The 11,926-nt window shown below is 54.7% G+C and overlaps 1 long non-coding RNA gene across 1 annotated transcript; it reads right to left on the bottom strand.

Annotated features, from left to right (window-relative positions):
* Positions 1 to 4,684: 4,684 nt before the first annotated feature.
* On the bottom strand, positions 4,685 to 7,206 carry LOC108587400. Its single transcript, XR_001905973.3, has 2 exons — positions 7,036 to 7,206; positions 4,685 to 5,120 (listed from the first exon to the last, which is right to left on the bottom strand). It is a non-coding gene; the product is annotated as an uncharacterized LOC108587400 (long non-coding RNA).
* Positions 7,207 to 11,926: the final 4,720 nt, after the last annotated feature.

Below are 11,926 nucleotides of genomic sequence, written 5' to 3'. Positions count from 1 at the left end.
GCGACCATGGGCAATCGCATGCCTTCAGGTAGCCACGTGACCCCAAGAAGCTCACATCGTAGGATGCTACATGGCCCCTAGGTGGCCATATGACCCTGGGCAGCCGTATCACCCCAGGAGGAGAAGCTGTGGGACCCCAGAAGCCCACTGCTCTTAAGCCAGTTCAAGAACCTGGAGGTTCCGACCTGGATTCATGTCCCAGCCCTGGGGCTGCCCTGAAAGCCTTTGGCTGCCCAGGACACTGGGTGGGCACATGCCCTTTAGGGTCTCAGGTCCCCTCAGGGCACCTCTCCGGGACCTGAGGGGTGTGGACCCCCCCACTTGCCTCCCAGGGCTCTGGCCCCTACCCTCTGCAGAGCTCACGCCCTCTCCATTTTGCCTCAGGGCTCGCAGAGATTAGGTATTTTCTCCAAGGTCACACAGTAAGCTAGAACTCTGCTCCCTCGCCCTTAGCCACACCTAAGCAGAGGCTGCTCCTGGGGAAGGGGTGGAGCGGGAGGGAGGACGCTGGCAGGACGAGTAGACACAGCCTGAACATCAGCACCCTAACTAACAGCAAGAGCCAAGCGGGGCAGTGTCTTAGGAACACCTGGCGACACATGAGCATGCTAATTGACATGTTGGGGCTTTGTGAACGAGTTTGTTTAAAAACGTGTTTGTTGCTTTGAAAAGAGAAAAGATTTGTGAAGGAGCACAGGAAGTGTCACTAAGGGACTGTCTGGCTGGGACACTGCTTCAGCTCGTCCCCTCTCTTTCCTCCCTCTTCGGGACCTACCTACTTGCCCCGCGCCCTGCCGCCCCCGCCCCACCACTGTGTAGGCTGCAGTCTCTGGAGAGAATCTTGTGCCTCCCTTCTCTAAGGAAGCTGGGCAGGGGTGGAGGGCAGCTGGAGCACAGCAGGCCCTTGGTTAAAGGCGGGTTGTTGTTTGAATCATAGTAAAATTGGAGCCAGTTCATGGAGGGCTTCCATACGTACCACCTCCCTCTCTCCCTTTCCTTTCGAACTGGGATCAATGGTTATTGCTCTCAGACACTTTCTCATGGCAGGAGAGCACCAGGGACACTCACAGAAGAGAAAATGGCAAATGCCAAGGACCAGAGGTGGGCTCAAAAGGGTGGCACAGACAGTCACCTGGTGTGACAGAGGAGAGAGCCAGGGGAGGGGGGACCTGCCAGGCCTGCCAGGAATGTGGAGTTCCCGGCGCCCGCGGGCTCTGCGGGCACCCGCATGCCTCACCAGCCCTCTAGCCTCCACCTCCTTGGGGGCTTCCTGCCCGGAAGCCCTCCTGCTCTTCCTGGGAAGAGAGGCTGCTCAGGCAAGTCACGCTACCGCTGAGCCTTGGTTGGTTTGTCTGTGCAATGGAAAGGCTGACAGAGGGCCAGGGAACCTGAGGGCAGGGGCTGGAGAAGTCTGAGTGGCCTTCATTGCTTCTCCTTCTCTCCCTGTTTACGTGTTGTGTGGAACACCTTCTACCTCTCTCCCATGGCCCAGCGTGTTCACCACAAGGTCCGAAGAGGGGAGGCTTGTCTTTTCAACCAAGCTAGGAGTTGTCCACGCCAGGTCACCAGCTGGCCTCTGGCTTGGAGTAGGTCACAGCATGTTTGTGGGATGTGGATGTTTTGCACCAAACGGGTTCTTTCCCCTTCATTTATGAGGCACAGAGGAGAGGAAGGGAATGATGCCCAGCAATGGTAAGATGGATGTGTTCACGGACATCATGCGTTCATTCATTCATTCAGCCTGTTCACCTAAACTAACCAGTTATGACCCCGGTATAACTCCCGGCTCTATCTCCTATCAGCTGTGCAGCTGCAGGGACCAACAACCCATGTCGCAGCTTCCTCCTCCGCAGGATGACATCCACCTCACAGGAAGGTGTGCACACATGAGGGCCGGGGACGAGAGGGGCCTGGCCCCGCTCCGAGGCATCTCCCGGTGAGGCATGGAGAAGACAAGGTTGGAACCCAAGCAGCAATGAAGGCCTCACACCCTGGACTCGCCCCAGCGTCGGTGCGGGGGGTTGTCGTGCTCACAAAGACACAGGATTTGCCACAGCATTTGTAGGGCCCTTCTTCAAAGCAGTGAAGCATTTAAAGATGGCAACAGTAGAGCGCTAAGCCAAGCATGGAGCTATTCTGAGCACTAGGTATGTGTGATTACACAGGTCACACACCCGTGACAGCTAAGGGCCCAGGCACGCCTGCTTCAGAGCCAGGCCAGAGTCCATGTCTTTCTGACCCCTGGGCAAGAGGGCTTCCCCTGTATCAAGCTCTCTCCTCACAGGACTGGGGGACCAGTCATTTAAGGAGGGGATGGAGTGGGGCAAAAATGTGTGGGGGCCCCGAGGATTCCATTCCCAGGCTTCCATGGGCAGCTGGACAGTGGGGCCACAGGCCATGGACACATCTCACCCTTCTTGGTGGTGGCAGGTGGGATGAGGCCCTGGCAGGGTAGGCTGGGAAAGAGTGCTGCAGGGTGGCCCTGCCACTGCCCTCTTGCACAGGCATGCACACACACATGCACATGCACACACTCACACACGCACACACACGTGCACACACGCATGCACACGCACATGCACACACGCACATGCACACACGTGCATGCACACACGCATGCACACACACGCATGCACACACATGCACACACATGCACATACACGCACATGTACACACATGCATGCACACACACATGTTGAGGTGCTTGCACAATGGGGATATACTTTTTCTTTTCTTTTTTTTTTTCCAAGATGGAGTCTCGCTCTGTCACCCGGGCTGGAGTGCAGTGGCCGGATCTCAGCTCACTGCAAGCTCCGCCTCCCGGGTTTACACCATTCTCCTGCCTCAGCCTCCCGAGTAGCTGGGACTACAGGTGCCCGCCACCTCACCTGGCTAGTTTTTTTTTTTTGTATTTTTTAGTAGAGATGGGTTTTCACCGTGTTAGCCAGGATGGTTTCGATCTCCTGACCTCGTGATCTGCCCATCTCGGCCTCCCAAAGTGCTGGGATTACAGGCTTGAGCCACCGTGCCCGGCCGATATACTTTTTCTTAACCTTACTCTGATCTCTTTAACTCCAGGTTATAGAAATAAATCAATTGGATATTTCCACATCTCATGCTTAGAAACTGCCTTCTAAGTTTCATTCACAGGAAATTTCATGCCTACACTTCCATTCTTTTTTTTTTTTGAAACAGGGTCTAGCTCTGTCATCCAGGCTGGGGCACAGTGGTGCAATCATAGCTCACCGTAGCCTTGAACTCCCGGGCTCAAGTGATCCTCCTGCCTCAGCCTTCCGAGTGGCTGGGGTTACAGGCATGCGCCACCACACCCAGCTAATTTTTGAATTTTTTGTAGAGATGGGGCCTAGCTATGTTGCCAGCCTGGTGCATACACTTCTATACTTGTATTCAGTTACTCTTCTAGAAACTTTTTTTGTTTTTGAGATGGGGTTTCACTCTATCGCCCAGGCTGGAGTCCAGTGGTGCGATCTCAGCTCACTGCAACCTCTGCCTTCCAGGTTCAAGTGATTCTCCCACCTCAGCCTCCCAAGTAGCTGGGACCACAGGTGCACACTGCCCCAATCAGCTAATTTTTGTATTCTTAATAAAGATGAGGTTTCGCCATGTTGCCCAGGCTGGTCTAGCACTCTTGAGCTCAAGCAATCCACCACCTCAGCCTCCCACAGTGCTGGGATTACAGGCATGAGCCAACATGCCCAGCCCCAGCAAATATTTATGGAGTGCCTACTACAAGGCTGACCCTACACTGGGCTCCATGGCTACCATGGCTGGTATGTACCCCACTATGCGCTCCTTACGGAGAGAGATTGGATCGTGTTCCCAGCTCCAGTACTAGGACCTGGCAAAGCGTGTGGCACATAGTAGGCACACACTCAGCAGTTGGTTACTGCATGAATGATAATGAAGACAATTCAATCAATACCAGCAATTTGTGAATAAACAAAGTCTTTGCCTGTCTGTCCTCCTGATTGTATTGTCATTTTTAAAAGCATTGTTTTGCTATTTTGTTTAAGCTTCATGACAACTTGTGAACTAGGTACTATTAGAATGCTCACTTACAGAAGAGGACTCAGGGAGGTTAAGTAGGCGCCCAGGCTCACACAGTTGGCTCACAGCACAGCTGGAATTGCCACTGCCGCCATCCTTTGGCCATTGAAATAAAAATCACCAGGGAAGTAGATGTACTGGTTGACCACTCACGATGTGTCTGATGCTGCTTTGGACTCTCTGTCTACAGATCACTGATGTACTTATTAACCCTCTGTTGAGATAGTGCATACACATGGAAAAACACACACATCTTTTATTTATTTACTTAAATAGAGATAGGGTCTTGCCATGTTGCCCAGGCTGGTCTCAAATTCCTGGGCTCAAGCAATCCACCCTCCTTGGCCTTCCAAAGTGTTAGAATTACAGGCGTGAACCACTGTGCCCAGCAGGCACATGCATCTTGACTGCACAGCTGGAAAAGTCATCACAAACTGAGCACACTGTAACCAGCACTCAGACCAAGACACAGAACACAGCCAGCCCCCTGACACGTCCTCTGTGCTCTGCTTCCTGGCTCTGGCACCCCTCCCTCCAAGGGTAACCACTATCCTGACTGCTACCCCCATATACACATTCTACCACTTTATCCACATGGAAACATATATGGCTTTTAATCCTCTGGCTCCTTTTCCTCAACATCATTTGTGAGAGTCATCCATGTTGTTGTGTGTAGTTGTCGATTATTCACTGTCATTGCTGTCATTCCACCGTGTGAATATATCACAATTTATGTATCCATTTAATGGCTGACGAGCATTTCAGTAATTTCCAGTTTGGGGCAATTATAAACAGTGCTGCTATCAACAGAAACATGATGTTAGGTGTGTATCCAGGAGCAGAATTGCTGGGTAATCAAGGCCTTTCAAAAAGATTTTGAAAGTTGTACCACTTTGCATCCCCACCAACAGTGCCTGGGAGTTCCAGTTGCTCCACTTCCTTGTCAACACTTGATATTGTCAGATTTTCCCATTTCCGATGCTCTTGGAGACTCTGCTGTGCACTTCACTTCTAAATTCCTTTAGCAACAGGTGAGATGGATCTTACGATTTCTATTTTACAGATAAGGACACCAAGGATCAGAGAAATGAAGTAATCCCTCCAAAGTCACTTAAACCCTGGCAAGGGCACAGGGCTGGGACATTAACAGGGTTGGCCTCAGCCCATCACATCTGTCTGTTAAAGTCGCCTCCCCAGACCTTGTCTTGATGGGGTTTCCCAGCAGCCCTGCCCTAGGGATTGTGGCCCTTCTACACGTGGAGAGAGACGGATCAGTGCCCCTGGCAAGGGCCAGACCTGAGAGGGAGGCCCAGCCTCCAGGAAGCTCTGGGTCGGGTCTTCTTCCCGCCCTGCTCTTCAGGCTGGAGAGGGGGCCCGCAGAGTGCGGGGCGTTGGGTCAGTTGGGGACGGGGTTGGCCCAGGACCAGGCAGGTCTTCGGAGGGTGCCAGGGAGGGGAAAACAGCAGAATTTTCTACTGCAGCGGAGGAGGGGCTGCAGCACCTGGGTGGGGCCCACCTCGCCGCGCCTCGGGCAGGGGCGGAGGGGCGGGAGGCTGCTTGCCAAGGGGCTGTGTTGCCGGGGGACGGGGCCTCGCGGCTAGCCGGACCCCTCTGCGAGAGAGGTGCGAGAGGAGCGGGGAGAGAAGGTGGGGATGGGCGGGGGCCACCTCCTACGGCTGCGGAGAGCGATAGGGTGGATTGGGGGCCAGCTCTTCAGAGGGGAGGGGGCGGACGCTCGGTGCGGAGGGGCCGGGGCCGGGGTCGTAGCGGGAGGAGGGCGGGGGCGGGGCTGGGCTAGGGCCGGGGGCGGGGCCACGGCTAGACGGGGGCGGGAGCCGTGGAGCCCGCGGGGGCGGGGCAGGGGGCGCGGAGGGGCGGGGCGGCCGTTCGGGGGCGGGGTGGGCTGCGGAGGAGGCCAATGGGCGCGCGCGGCGCAGACCCCGCCCTCCGAATCCCCGTCCCGCGGCGGCGGGTGCTGCATAGTCATGAGGCGCAGGGGCCGGCGCTGCGTCAGCGGAAGCGGCGCGGAGCGGCTGTTTCCGACCCGATAAAGCGGCGTTGTCTCCGCGCGCCGGCCGCAGCCTCGCAGCGCTCCCTCCGCGCCCGCGTCGGTGACTGACTGACCGCCCGGCCGGCCGGCCGAGGGAGCAGCCCCCGCCCGGACCCGCCGCCGCCCCTCCCCGACCCCGGTGCGCCCGGGGCTCCGCGCCCCCGTCGCCCCCTGCCCGGCCCGGCCCGGCCGCCCCGCCGCCCCCGCGGCCCCGGCCGAGGCGGAGACAGGTGAGTGGCCTGCCGCCCGCAGCCGCCCACCCCACGGCCCTCCCTCTGCACTCGCACCTGGGCGCTGGACACCCGCCGCCTCCCCACCCCCACCTCCTGCACGGTTCGGCCTCCAGGAAACCGGGTCCGCGCGGCAGCCGCAGACCCGCACCTTCTCCGAGGGAACCTGCCCCCACCCGGCTTGCGCTGGCTCCTCAGTGTTCCTCGATATTTCTGTCCTCTTTGATTTCAGACGGTTCGGTCCTTGTAGCCCTGTAGCGCCCTTTCTGATTCTAATTCTGGTTTCCACTTTATTTGACCCGGCCCTTTCGTAATCGCATCGTCCCCACTTTAAATTCCTTTGATTTCACTTGAGGAGTTTTGGCGCTTCGGACTCCTGATCCTGACCTTGTCCTCGAAACCTTTAACCTCTGTTTTGTTGTCTCGACCTCGACTTAACGGGATAATCACTTCTGCGGTGGCCCCCTCTCCCCTGTCTGGACCGGTCCTCCCAACCGAACACACTTCCTTCTTCCCCTTCCCCCTCCCCTTCTTCTTCCCCTCCTTTCGCTCTCCCCAGTGCACACACGCCCCTCTCAGCACTGCTAGCCAGTGTCCCCCACCTCGGACCCCCAGCCTGCACCGCCAGACTGTGGCTCTGCCCTGGTCTCGTCGGCACTGTGCTCCCTTGTGTCCCTTTGAAGATACCTTGATTTTCTGAGGCCGACCTTGTCCCTGGAGGAAAGAGGCCAGGGCATCAGTTCATCCAGGCCCAGAGTCCCTGCTCTGTGGAAGTCTCCGCACCTTTGCGTCTCAGCATCCGCTGCCCCTTTCCCCTTTGAGCTTAACCCGTTCCTCCCCCAGGTATCCTGCTCTGGATTGGAGCACATCCGGCAGAGGCTTTTCCAGCGGAGGCGGATCCACACGGGGCCCAGCCTCCTGGTTAGCTATTCAGAATGATTCTTGAAGGCGGGGGCTAGAGAGGGCTGGGAAGGGCCGCTTGACCTCCTAAGGAGCCTGAGGTTTCTTGTCTCTCCAATGCGGGTCACTGATGGAGTGTGGCTTCAGGTTCACAGACCTAGCCATTGACCTCCATCTGATATCTCAGCTGACTCCAGCAAAACGGGGCTTGTCGTTTTTATTATTGTTATTGGGCTGTCTTTTCCAGTCTAGGACCCAGAGCGTGGAGGGTTTACCAGATGAGTGATTCAAGTAATTGTTGTGGGGTCAGATGATTCTTGTGGGCTGGCAGATTCTGAATCGAAGCCCATTTCTGCTGGGGAGAAGCGCCACTGCATCTGCCTGGCATTACTGAGAGCGCCCTGCGCTTCCATTCCCCAGACGGTCTCATCCTTCCTGTGTCATTGGCAGACAGGTAGAGTGTGGTAGGAATCTTTTCCTTCTGCTATTTTGTGCTGGCTTTAGGAAAAAGTAAGAAAACAAAAAGCTGGAGTATTGGTGTACAGGTCAGTGAGTGTAACGCATGGGGATCAAAGCAGGTAACACTCACCGACCTTTAAATAAATGTATGATATCCTCACTTTCCTGCTAGGTTTGAATTATTGTTAAAAGATCAAACAGAGATTATTTAATGCTTGGGAGAGGTTTTGCAGAAGCCACTTGAGGATGAGAGGCAGTCGTGCAGGTTCCGGGTGGAGGAGACTCAGGCGCGGTTAAGAACTCATGTGCTTTTAGAGAGGCTGGGGAACTAGGTCGTCTTACACATTAAGGATTTCACATCCATTCAGGCTAATTGTTTTTGTGGCAGTGGCTGTAAAGGAAAGAAGCAAATCGTTTGAAATGTGTTTGAAATACATACTGGGTATTTAAAGGTGTATTTTTGTGGTCCAGGTGTTCACAGGGCGGGGAGGGGGGAGGCTGCCCAGGGCCACCTCCCGGGGCTTGTGGGGGGAGTGGCCTGCTGCCCTGCCGAGATGCGTGCTGCAGCTTTGGCCCTTGTTGCATCGTGAAAGCCCATCAGAGATTGGACTGGGTGAGCTCCAAGGTGTCTTGCAGCTTGTAACACCCTCTAACTTTGCTTATTGGAGAGGAGGGGGTGGGGGAGGGGCGGAGCAAGCCTGTAAACCGGATTTTGCCTCCTTTCCGTGAGCCCTGAGATCCCTCCCCAGCCCGCCCCGCAGATCTGCAGGGAAGGAGAGGGCTGCGGCAGCGGCAGCTCCCCGCTTTCCCGATGGAGGAAAGGAGCGGAGGAAGGTATTTCAGCCGATCTTGAGGTTGCTCGGTGGTGAATGGATTGTATCTGTGTTGTCAGGAGAGAGGTGGGGAGGACGGAGGAGCGCAGCGCTGGGGTTCGGGCTGTGATTGGCGTTCTGACTGTGGTGCATCCCAGTGCCCTCTCCCGCTCTTCCCGAGGGCCCCGACGCCCAGTGGCTGGCTGGGCTGGTTTGTGACCAACAGCCTCGTGGCCTGACACCGAGTGAGGGTGACTGACAAGCACTGTAGGTGGCAGACAACCCCAAATTGCCAGTGCCCTTCTTGGGAACACCCCTGGCAGAGTCATGTCTGTAATTTGTGGAGCCAGAATGTGCTGGAAGCCGCGTTCCTGCTAATGATGGGTGAGGACTGCTCCTCACTGGCCGCCTAGGTTCCCCAGGTTTTCATCACTGCGTAATTGCGCTGACGGAGGCGCACTTAGTAAAACACCAGCAGCAGGGTTGTCTCCACCTGAGCCAGGAAACAGATCTGACCAGAGGGAGCGAACCTCTCAGCTGAAGAGCAGCCTTGTAGAGAGGAAGGGGTGAGAGAGGACCCCAAAAGGAGGCGTCTGCAGTGGGTTTTCATGCAGAGGACCTGAGCGACTGCACCTCCCCCACCCCCCACCCGCTCCTAGACAAGGTCCCCTTGTTTAGATTAGCTTAATTACCCCCACGAAAATCAATGAACAAGGATCTTTTTAAATGTGAAACTTTCAAAATGTGCTCCTAGTGGCCTTTTCCCCCCAGTATCAAATGCTAACTAAGCCTTTGTGAAATCAGGCACTTTCAGAGGACTGGGAGACCTCTTTAATGTTCATGGAAATGAATCTTCTCTACTCTGGATCAGGAGGGGGCCTGCCGAAAGAGAAGCTTGACAGGTCACATCGTCATTTTCAACCCCTTGCCATTTGGGTGGAGGTGACAGGAGAAACAGCTAGTGGAGGCCTCATAGTGTTTATGAAGTGGCCTCCTTGGCAAGTGACTTTTCGAGGAGGCATTTTAAGATTAAAAACATCCACAGACTTAGAGGGCAGCCGCATAGCTCACTTAGTGTTTCATATCCCGGATAGAGTGGCCCTTGGAGAGCCGTGGGTGGGTCGCCATTGTCCCACCTCAGACGACGTGGGTGTTAGTGCTCCAGAAAGGCAGTCGGTAGGGGTCATTTGTTGGTGCCACTAGTTAGATTTCGGGAAACAGCACAAAACCCTGATGATGGAGAGAAGGGCTCTGAGTTCTCTTTGGCTCAGCTGCTGTGTAGCTTGGGGACGTCAGGTGAGAGGGAGAGGTAGCTCTCTCTCTCCCTTTGTTTTTGTTTTTTTGAGGGAGAGTCTCACTCTGTCACCCAGGCTGGAGTGCAGTGGTGCAATCTTGGTTCACTGCAGCCTCCGCCTCCCAGGTTCAAGTGATTCTCCTGCCTCAGCCTCCCGAATAGCTGGGACTATAGGTGCACATCGCCATGCCCAGATAATTTTTGTATTTTTAGTAGACATGGGGTTTCACCATGTTGTCCAGGCTGGTCTTGAACTCCTGACCTCAAGTGATCTGCCCACCTGGGCCTCCCAAAGTGCTGGGATTTTAGTCTCTCTCCTTTGCGTGCGTGTGTGTGCATGTGTGTGCGTGCATGTGTGCGTGTGCATGCATGCATGTGTGTGCATGCGTGTGTGTGTGTTTAAGAGTCAGGGGGTCTCATTGTGTTGCCTAAGCAGGTCTTGAACCCCTAGGATCAAGTGATCCTCCTGCCCCAGCTTCCCAAGTAGCTGCTGGGATTATAGGTTCATACTACCACACCTGGTGGGATTTCTCTTAAGTGAGAGGGGCTGGGCTGCAGCTGCATTATTTTGAGGGTCGTCCCAAGGCCCACCTTCCTGTCTAGTGAGGGCTCCAGAACACAAGTTCACTCTCAGAGTCTGTGGGGAGCCCCGGGGGGCAGGGGTGTGTGTGTGGGAAGTAGTGCTGGGCATTTTGTCCCCAGCGCAGGAATAAGGGTGCCAGCCAGTCCAGAAGTGGGATCCTGAGGCAGCTGAAGGGATTTGCATAACCTTTCAAGTCATTGAGCCTGGCCATCTTACCCTCCCACCTCTGCTGGGCACAGGCCCTGGTGAGGGAGGTATTGTTCAGACCTGGGTCTTGGTACTTTCATCCTCCTAAACCTGTGGAAGGATTTTGCTGGCAGTGAGAGGAAGCTTCATTCCTGAACTCTGGCCCAGAGGTGCTGAATTTGCTGCATTGAAAAGTGGCTTCCCCCCTGGGATTCTTTAGGCTGCTTGCTCTGAGTTTTTGTAGTTCGCCCCGAGGTTTCTCCTGGGGTTCTGCCTGGAAATCCTGGAGCCGCCTGAATTGACTGGCAACCAAATTTTTCCTGTTTCAAAGGAAGGAACATCTTGAGTGAAAAATGCATAGCAAACCCTTGAAATAGATAATAAAGAGGGATCAACACAGTGTGCTTACCTGGTCAGGTGTGGTGGTTATTGTACTTTTATATATGACCCTGATTGCACAATTTTAGGGCATCACTCAGGCCGGGCACAGAGGCTCGTTCCTGCAATCACAGCACTCTTGGAGGCTGAGGCAGGAGGATCACTTGAGTCCAGGAGTTCCAGACCAGCCTGAGCAACATGGCAAAACCCCAGCTGTACAAAAAATACAAAAATTAGCCGGGCATGATGGCACATGCCTATAGTCCCAGCACCTTAGGGGGCTGAGGTGGGCAGATTGCCTGAGCCCAGGAGTTTGAGACCAGCCTAGACAACATGGCAAAACCCTGTCTCTATAAATACAAAAAAATTAGCCGGGTGCGGTGTCTCACATCTGTGGTCCCAGCTACTCGGGAGGCTGAGGCTGGAGGATTGCTGGAGCTCAGGAGGTCCAGGCTGCAGTGAGGGGAGATCACACCCACGCTGCACTCCAGCTGGAGCAACAGAGTGAGACCCTGTCTCAAAAAAAATAAAAATTAAAAAAAAAAAAAAAGACATTGTAAGTCCAGAAAACGAGTAAGTTCCTTGTCACCAACAATTTAGTCGTCATTTTAGGGAAATACATTTATTCAAGAGCATGGTTTTTGGTTTGGTATATGGGAAGGGAATTTTTTTAAGTTCTTCGAGGGGGGTTGGTTTGACATCTCCACGCTGGAGATGAAATCGCGTATTAAGAGCGTGTTAGACGTGAGGGGAGGGGGACTGCCTGAGTGTCGTAGACGCAGCTCTTCTGCTGTCAGTGATGGGTGAGTTAGGAATGTTTTTTAGAGTTACATTGCTGTGAAGCAGAGGCCTGCAAATATTTTTGCTCATGTGTTCTGTAAAATAACTTTGAGGCCTGGCAAGGTGGCTCATGCCTGTAATCCTAGCTCTTTGGGAGGCCAAGGCACGTGGATCACCTGACGTCAG

The sequence above is a fragment of the Papio anubis genome, chromosome 8 (genome assembly GCF_008728515.1).
Source record: "Papio anubis isolate 15944 chromosome 8, Panubis1.0, whole genome shotgun sequence".
Lineage (NCBI taxonomy): Eukaryota > Metazoa > Chordata > Mammalia > Primates > Cercopithecidae > Papio > Papio anubis.
The sequence above is the reverse complement of the archived record's forward strand: the minus strand, read 5'-3'. Positions and strand labels throughout refer to the sequence as shown.